This window comes from Triticum dicoccoides, chromosome 6A (genome assembly GCF_002162155.2).
Source record: "Triticum dicoccoides isolate Atlit2015 ecotype Zavitan chromosome 6A, WEW_v2.0, whole genome shotgun sequence".
NCBI lineage: Eukaryota > Viridiplantae > Streptophyta > Magnoliopsida > Poales > Poaceae > Triticum > Triticum dicoccoides.
The window spans coordinates 499929291-499939288 of record NC_041390.1 but is presented as its reverse complement, the minus strand read 5'-3'; positions in this window follow the sequence as shown (position 1 = coordinate 499939288).

The following is a 9998-nucleotide window of genomic DNA, read 5'->3' as shown; positions in this document are numbered from 1 at the left end:
TCCATGGATCAGTAATGCTGACACGCACAGTACTTGAAGGATTTATAACAGAGTAGCAATCACACACTTATTACATCGAATGTCTCAAAAGAGAACTTATTACAAAATAATATTGCTTAAGGCCATCTAATAACGATAACAGCGGAAGGCTTGGAAGATAAGTGAGTCCATCAACTCCAACGACATCACTGAGTATAGAACCACGACCTAAGGCTCCTTACTCGTCGTCTGAAAAATCTGCAACATGAATGTTGCAGCCCGAAAACGGGCCAGCACATGGAATATGCTGGCAATGTAACACATAGAGAGTAGTGAACAGAAATAGGCTATACTACATGCATATATGGCTGGTGGAAAGCTCTATGGTTATAGTTTTGCGTAAAGCCAGTTTTTCCCTACTGCAAAGGAATAAATTTTATTTAACTATCATGGTGTTTGTTAAACATTGAGAGCGTAGACACCCTCTCAATCCCAATTAAACATCATCATTAAAACCCAACAAAATTAATTAAAGTCACATGATGAGATTCACATGATAATCCAAGTACTAGATACTGAAGACGTCCATAACGGGGGACACGGCTAACCATGATTAGTTTATACACTCTGCAGAGGTTTGCGCACTTCTCCCCACAAGACTCGATCTCCTCCGTTGGGATTCTCGCACTACATGGTGTTTGAGAAACGAATGACTGAGACATAGTCTTTTAGAAGCGGTAGCACCTTACGATCGGGTAGACCGTTACACCTACTTTCCCATACATCTGCTAGTCTACCACTGTAAGAGTTCGCACGACTTAATCAACTATGCTAGAGCCCATAGTAGCTTGTGGCTGCACACGGAAGTTTCTAGTATGAATTATCTCATGAATCCCTTTGACCCTGGGTGGTGGTCCATAAAGAAAACAGGCAATCGCTGGAATACCCAGGTGCCTCAATCCACCCAGATGTGTATTAAAGTTGCTACCTTAAGTTGAACCATTAATTGACATTCTCACATCTGTCATGGATATACTCAAACCCAATCCACGTCTAGAAGCATAGCATGGCATAAGCAAACGTAGAAGTAACTCCCAGGGTTTGATAATAAAACAGGAAATAGGTACTACCTCATCTACTTCCCAAAACCCACATATTAATCACATCCTATTTATGCAATGGTTTGAGGATTGATCTAATGCAATAAAACTGGGTGGTAAGAGGTATGATCAAAGTGTTACTTGCCTTGCTAATGATCCGCGAAACCTAGAGATTCGAAGTAGCAAGCGGTGCACTCCGGGTACTCTATCGCAAACAAACAAACAAGCATACTATAAGTACTCATCTAATGCACAGGTAAAACTCGAATAAGAGATCTATCTAGAAGGTTCAACTTAAGAACTCCGGTTTGCAAAAGAAACAAATCAAACGAAACAACGAAAGTCAAACGGCGAAAGAAAACAAGCTTTGATTACTAATTTAGACCTAAGTCAAATGTTACATAAGCAAAAACTTGTTTGAGTTGGTTAAATGGAAAGAGGCTTTCGAGACGAAATTCTAGGCGCTTGAATCGCCTGATTCCGATAAACGAGCCAAAAGTTAAACTAAAACAAAAATCGGATCAGAAATCACGATCAAAAATAATCACGGAAAATCCGAGAAAAAGAGAAAACCGACGAACAGATTAACGAACGAACGTTCGTTATCTGAAACTAAACGGTGAACTCGTCCGTTAAAACGAACGAACGAGCGAACACTCGCTAGATAAAAGAACCGATAAAACCGATCTAATAAAAATAAAAAAACCTATGGTTTTCAAGGAAAAACCGGATCGATTTTCTCCGGAAAACTGGCGGCGAACGGCGCGGCTACCTTGTTGCAATCCGGCGGCTCGGGGCTCCGGCGGGGCGGGGCGGGGTCGGCGGTGGGCGGCGCGGCAAGCGTCGGCGGCGGCGGGCGCGGCAAGCGGCGGCGGCTGCGGCGGCGGCTGCGGGAGGCGGGGCGGGGCGAGGTGGCGAGGTGAGTACACGGCGGCGGCTTCGCTCAGGACTCCGATCTCGAGCCGATGCGGAAGACGGCGGTGGCGCGGGCTTGGCCCGGCTCGGCTGGGCCTTCGGCCCAGTTGGGCACGCGAATAGTTTTTTTAACCAATTTCGCCGAAACTAAGAAAAATTCTAGAAAATAAAATAAAATTCTAAAAATGCCAAAATAAATTTTCACCGCCTAAATAAAATATTTAAAACGAGATGAACATTTTCTTGGCCCTGAAATGCAGTTTTAAAAACGTCCTATTTTTCCTAAATTCAAATAAAACTAGCCAAAACTCCGAAATAAAATCTTATTTGATTTTTTATTAAATCCTCAATATTTCTTTATTTTGGGAAAGTCATTTTATTCCCTCTCTCATATTTCTATTAATGGAAATAATTGAAGATAAAATAAATAAAATCAAATGATCCTATCTTCAAAATTTAAGAAAACTCAAATATGAAAATAATGAAACCCCCTACTCTCTCCGTGGGTCCTTGAGTTGCGTAGAATTTCTGGATCAGGCCAAAAGCAGATAAAATATGATATGCAGTGATGATCTAATGTATAACATTCCAAATTGAAAATTTGAGATGTTACAAACCTACCCCCTTAAGATGAATCTCGCCCTCAAGATTCGGGTTGGCTAGAAAATAGGTGAGGGTGGTGCTTCAGTAGATCTTCCTCTCGCTCCCAGGTGGCTTCATCCTCGGTGTGGTGGCTCCACTGAACTTTGCAAAACTTGATAACCTTGCCGCGGGTGACTTGGCTGGCATACTCGAGAATCTTGACTGGTTTCTCCTCATAGGTCAAATCACTATCCAACTGAATCGCTTCCAGCGGCACTGTATCTCTCAGCGGTATATCCGCCATCTCTGCGTGGCACTTCTTCAACTGGGAAATGTGGAACACGTCGTGAACTCCCGACAATCCCTCGGGTAATTCTAATTTATAACCAACTTCTCCCATGCGTTCCAAAACTCTGTATGGTCCCACAAAATGTGGCGCTAACTTTCCCTTAACTCCAAAGCGCTTAACTCCTCGAAGTGGAGATACACGAAGATAAACTCTATCTCCGGCTTCGTAAACTATCTCCTTGCGTTTAGAATCTGCATAGCTCTTCTGCCTGGACTAGGCTACCTTGAGCCTACCAAGAATCAATTTCACCTTCTGTTCAGACTCCTTAATCAAATCTGGTCCAAATAACTGGTGGTCTCCAACTTCGTCCCACGACAATGGTGTTCTGCACCTTCTTCCATACAAGGCTTCAAAAGGGGCCATCTTCAAACTGTATTGATAACTATTGTTGTAAGAGAACTCCGCATATGGCAAGTTGTCATCCCAACTAGATCCATAATCTAGCGCACAAGCTCTCAGCATATCCTCCAAAATCTGATTGACTCTCTCGGTCTGTCCATTGGTCTGCGGATGAAAAGCTATACTGAACTCTAGTCTGGTACCCAAAGTTTCATGCAACTGATTCCAGAACTTTGAGGTAAAATAGGTTCCTATTCTGATACAATTCTCCTCGGAACTCCATGCAGACATACGATCCTGGTCATGTATGTCTTGGCCAACTTAGCACTAGTGTAAGTGGTCTTCACTGGGATGAAATGAGCTACCTTCGTTAAGCGATCGACTACAACCCATATCGAGTCATAGCCTGAATGGGTCCTGGGTAATCCCGTGATAAAATCCATGCCTAGCTTATCCCACTTCCATTCGGGTATCGGCAATGGCTGTAGCAATCCTGCTGGCTTCTGATGCTCTGCCTTTACTCTCTGACATACATCACAAACTGCTACATACTCTGCAATATCCTTCTTCATTCTGGTCCACCAGAAAGTGTCTTTCAAATCCAGATACATCTTGGTATTTCCTAGGTGAATCGAGTACAACGAATCATGGGCCTCTTGCAGAATTAGCTTCCTGATCTCCAAGTCATTAGGCACATAAACGCGGTCTTCAAACCATAAGGTATCGTGTTCATCCTCATGAAATCCTTTAACTTTTCCCTTGCTCATCTTCTCCTTTATGGTGGCAATCTCCTTGTCGGTCTTCTGAGCTTCTCTAATCTTATCCATCAGAGTAGACTGAATCTCCAATGTTGTTACATAGCCTCTCGGAACTATCTCCAAACATAGCTCACGAAGATCCACGGCTAACTCCTTTGGTAACTCCCCGGTCATTAGTGTGTTGACATGGCTGTTGCGGCTCAATGCATCAGCTACTACGTTAGCCTTTCCGGGATGATAATGCAATCTCATATCATAATCCTTGAAGAGCTCCAACCATCTCCTTTGCCTGAGATTCAACTCCTTCTGCGTGAAGATGTACTTCAAACTCTTGTGATCCGTGTACACCTCACAATGGTTTCCGATGAGAAAATGTCTCCACGTCTTTAAAGCATGCAGTACGACTGCTAACTCCAAATCGTGTGTAGCATAATTCAACTCGTGGGGCTTAAGCTGTCGTGAGGCATATGAAACAACTCTTCCCTCCTGCATAAGCACTGCTCCAAGTCCTCGACGTGAAGTGTCGCAATATACTTCATAATCCTTGCGCTGATCTGGCAGAATCAACACTGGCGATGTAACCAAACGTTTCTTCAACTCCTGGAAACTGGCCTCACATTCCTTAGTCCATTTGAACTTGGTATCCTTCTTCAAAAACTCCATCATAGGTTTTGCAATCTTCAAGAAATTTTCAATAAATCTCCGGTAGTATCCTGCAAGTCCAAGAAAACTACGGATCTCTCCAAATGTTGTTGGGGCTTCCCAATTTGTCACAGTGACAACCTTGGTGGGATCTACAGCTATTCCTTCTCCAGATATAACATGTCCGAGTAATCCAACTTCCTTCAACCAAGACTCACATTTGCTGAACTTGGCGTATAACTGATGTTCTCTGAGCTTACCAAGTACCAAACGCAAATGTTCTTTATGTTCTTCTTCATTCTTCGAGTAAACCAGTATATCATCAATGAACACTACCACGAACTTATCCAAAAACTCCATAAACACTTTGTTCATCATGTTCATAAAATAAGCAGGTGCGTTAGTCAGGCCAAATGACATAACGGTATACTCATACAACCCATACCTTGTGGTAAAAGCTGTCTTAGGTATGTCCTGCTCTCGAATCTTCAACTGGTGGTATCCTGATCGCAAATCGATCTTGGAAAATACCTTAGCTCCTTGCAATTGGTCAAACAGATCATTGATCATCGGCAGTGGGTACTTATTCTTGATCGTCACTTCATTCAATCCTCGATAATCCACAACCATCCTTAGCGATCCATCCTTCTTTTCCACTAGAAGTACTGGTGATCCCCAAGGTGACGAACTTGGGCGAATATATCCCTTGTCCAATAACTCCTTACTCTGCTTCTTAATCTCCTCCAAATCCTTTGCAGGCATTCTATACGGTCTCTTAGATATTGGTCCTGTGCCTGGCAAAAGCTCAATCAAAAACTCAATGTCTCTATCCGGTGGCATGCCTGGAAACTCTTCTGGAAATACATCCGGAAAATCCTTTACCACCGGTACCTCCTCCTGTACAACTCCTGATAAGGAATTTACTTGAGTCCTATTCGGCACATGTCGTGATACATACTTGATCCTTCTTCCCTCTGGGGCGGTAAGCAAAATCGACTTATTGGCGCAATTGATGTTTCCTCCATACATCGATAGCCAATCCATACCCAGAATTACATCCAAACCTTGTGATTCCAAAATTATTAAATATGAGGGAAACACATGCCTACCTATACTCAATGGCACTTGGAAACATCCTTTACTGGCCATATACTCCGCTCCTGGTGAGCTGACTAACATAGGTGTTCTAAGAACCTTGGTGGGCAGTTTATACTTATCCACAAATCCCCTTGATATGTATGAATGTGATGCACCAGTATCGAAAAGAACGATTTTAGTAAAATACTTAACCAAAAACTTACCGATTACTGCATCTGGCTGGGCTTCAACCTCCTCCACGTTAACGTGGTTCACCTGTCCCCTGTTGAAAGGGTTCGGCTTTTTCCCAGAGCTTCCATTGCCATTTCCATTCTGGGCTTCAAGACATTCATTGGCATAATGTCTGGTCTTCTGACACTTATAACAAGTGACTTGGCTTAGGTCTCTCTTGGCTGGGGTTGATGGTTTGGTACGATTCTGACCATTGCTCCCCCATTCCCATTACTATTCTTGGGGCCATTATGATTATGCAAACTCCCTCCTACATGGGTATGCTGAAATTGTCCTCCTGTTTTCGGGGTAAAACGTGGCTTCTTCTGAGCTCCTGAATTGTATTTCCCTTGTCCATACTTCCTCTTGCGGTTCTCAATTTGTTGCTGCTTCCCTTCAATCATAAGAGCACGATCTACCAACTCCTGGTAGTTGTTGAAAGTTGCTAACATCAACTGCATACTCAACTCATCATTCAGTCCTTCTAGAAACTTCTCCTGCTTAGCTGCATCTGTAGCAACGTCATCCGGGGCATAACGTGCTAACTTACTAAAGTCATCCATGTATTGGCCAACTGTCTGTCCTCCTTGGCGCAGGTTGCGAAACTCACGCTTCTTCATGTCCATAGCTCCTGCTGAAACATGGGCTGTACGGAAAGCCTGCTGAAATTGGTCCCATGTCACCGTGGCTATAGGGTAGGTGACAGTGTAATTCGCCCACCATGATGCTGTTGGTCCATCCAACTGATGTGCGGCAAAGTGCACCTTCTCAGCGTCAGTGCATCTTGTAGTGGTTAAGTCCCTTCCAATCTTGCGGAGCCAATCATCTGCTATTATAGGCTCAGTGCTACTGGAGAACACCGGCGGGTTCAGTCTAAGGAAACGGGTTAAGTGATCAACAGGTGGTGGTGGGTTGTTGTTGTTGTTGTTCCCCTGATTCTGATTCTGGACTAGCAACTGCATCAACGCATTCTGCTGCTGGATCAACTGAGTGAGCTCCAGTGGAAATGCAAATCCGTTGTCACGTCTCGGAGGCATCTGATGGGTTTAGAGGGGAGAGATTAGAATAGAATGAGGTCTAATGAGAAAACACTACCCATATGCACATGAGACAAACACAAACTTTTCACTCACTCAATCAATCAAGTCATACAATCGGTCTAGAACTATCGCAAAAGTGCTCGACTACTCTATTTACTAGGTGGAATACTACTACTGATGTGGTGGTCTACTAGAAATATTCCTCGGTTGCAGATTCCATGATATCTGCTCTAGCTTCGTCTTCATAGTCATCATTGCTCAGGTCAGAGTCGGTGTCGTCGATGATGATGTAGTCTTTCGGGCGAATCTCCTTGGGTTCTTCGTATTCTTCTACTAGTGTGGGGTCTCCCATGAATATTTCGATCTTCTTAATCAGGTCGTCATTCTTCTCCACTAGTACGACGATTTCCTCCTCATAATCTTCACGTGTACCCTTGAGTTCTTCCTCCGGCTCCGTGATTCTTGTCATCGCCTTGTTCAGATCTATCATGCCTGCGCACATCTGGTTCTCCTGACGTCGAATGTGGTGGTTTAACTCCTGGATAAAAGCTGCGATTGATCTATCCTTCCTGGTGCTGATCATCTCCCATTGCTCATCTCGGTGCCCACAAATCTGGTAGATAGTATCCTTGAGATCATTGCGGTAAACTTCTCCAATACGCCCCATGGTGATGTGGGCTGCCATGCTCTTTCCTAGACTCCAGGTTGGTACATCAAAGGAAAACTCTGTGGGCTCGGTGACTGGCGCGAACGTCCATCCTGGAACCTGAACTTGAATCATCCAGCACTCCTCTTTGGGTAAAGTGGCGTTGTAGGTCCCGATGCAGCTTGGTACTCCGAGGTTCAGGTATTTAGTGACTTCCTTTAGGTGGCATCCAAAGGGTGTATCTTCATCTGGTTGCGTGAACTTGTTCCTTGCATCCGCCATCCTAAAAAGTAGAAAAGATGAGAAGTCAGAAATGAGAAGAGAATAGTGATCTAGGTCTTTATCTTAGTGGCCGTGTCTTATAGTCAGCGTGTGCTCTGATACCATCTTGTAGCGACCAGACCTCAAACGGTCTGATCTCTGTGCATCAGTGCCATCCCTAGATCAGTAATGCTGACACGCACAATACTTGAAGGATTTATAACAGAGTAGCAATCACACACTTATTACATCGAATGTCTCAAAATAGAACTTATTACAAAATAATATGGCTTAAGGCCATCTAATAATGATAACAGCAGAAGGCTTCGAAGATAAGTGAGTCCATCAACTCCAACGGCATCACTGAGTATAGAACCATGACCTAAGGCTCCTTACTCGTCGTCTGAAAAGTCTGCAACATGAACGTTGCAGCCCGAAAACGGGTCAGCACATGGAATATGCTGGCAATGTAACACATAGAGAGTAGTGAACAGAAATAGGCTATACTACATGCATATATGGCTGGTGGAAAGCTCTATGGTTACAGTTTTGCGTAAAGCCAGTTTTTCCCTACTGCAAAGGAATAAATTTTATTTAACTATCATGGTGTTTGTTAAACATTGAGAGCGTAGACACCCTCTCAATCCCAATTAAACATCATCATTAAAACCCAACAAAATTAATTAAAGTCACATGATGAGATTCACATGATAATCCAAGTACTAGATACTCAAGACGTACATAACCGGGGACACGGCTAACCATGATTAGTTTATACACTATGCAGAGGTTTGCGCACTTTTCTGCACAAGACTCGATCTCCTCCGTTGGGATTCTCGCACTACATGGTGTTTGAGAAATGGATGACCGAGACATAGTCTTTCAGAAGCGCTAGCACCTTACGATCGGGTAGACCGTTACACCTACTTTCCCCTACATCTGCTAGTCTACCACTGTAAGAGTTCGCACGACTTAATCAACTATGCTAGAGCCCATAGTAGCTTGTGGCTACACACGAAAGTTTCTAGTATGAATAATCTCATGAATCCCTTTGAGCCTGGGTGGCGGTCCATAAAGAAAACAGGCAATCGCTGGAATACCCAGGTGCCTCAATCCACACAGATGTGTATTAAAGTTGCCACCTTAAGTTGAACCATTAATTGACATTCTCACATCTGTCATGGATACACTCAAACACAATCCACGTCTACAAGCATAGCATGGCATAAGAAAATGTAGAAGTAACTCCTAGGGTTTGATAATAAAACAGGAAATAGGTACTACCTCATCTACTTCCCAAAACCCACATATTAATCAGATCCTATTTATGCAATGGTTTGAGGATTGATCTAATGCAATATAACTGGGTGGTAAGAGGTATGATAAAAGTGTTACTTGCCTTGCTAATGATCCGCGAAACCTAGAGATTCGAAGTAGCAAGCGGCGCACTCCGGGTACTCTATCGCAAACAAACAAGCAAGCATACTATAAGTACTTATCTAATGCACAGGTAAAACTCAAATAAGAGATCTAACCATAAGGTTCAACTTAAGAACTCCGGTTTGCAAAAGAATCAAATCGAACGAAACAACGAAAGTCAAACGGCGAAAGAAAACAAGCTTCGATTACTAATCTGGACCTAAGTCAAATTTTACAGAAGCACAAACTTGTTTGAGTTGGTTAAACGGAAAGAGGGTTTTGAGACTAAATTCTAGGCGCTTGAATCACCTGATTCCGATAAACGAGCGAAAAGTTAAACTAAAACAAAAATCGGATTAGAAATCGCGATCAGAAATAATCGCGGAAAATCCGAGAAAAAAAGAAAACCGACGAACAGATTAACAAACGAACGTTCGTTATCTGAAACTAAACGGTGAACTCGTCCGTTAAAATGAATGAACGAGCGAACGCTCGCTAGATAAAAGAACCGATAAAACTGATCTAATAAAAATAAAATAAAAAACCTAGGGTTTTCAAGGAAAAACCACATCGGTTTTCTCCGGAAAACCGTCGGCGAACGGCGCGGCTACCTCGTCGGACTCCGGCGGCTCGGGGCTCCGGCGGGGCGGGGCGGGGTCG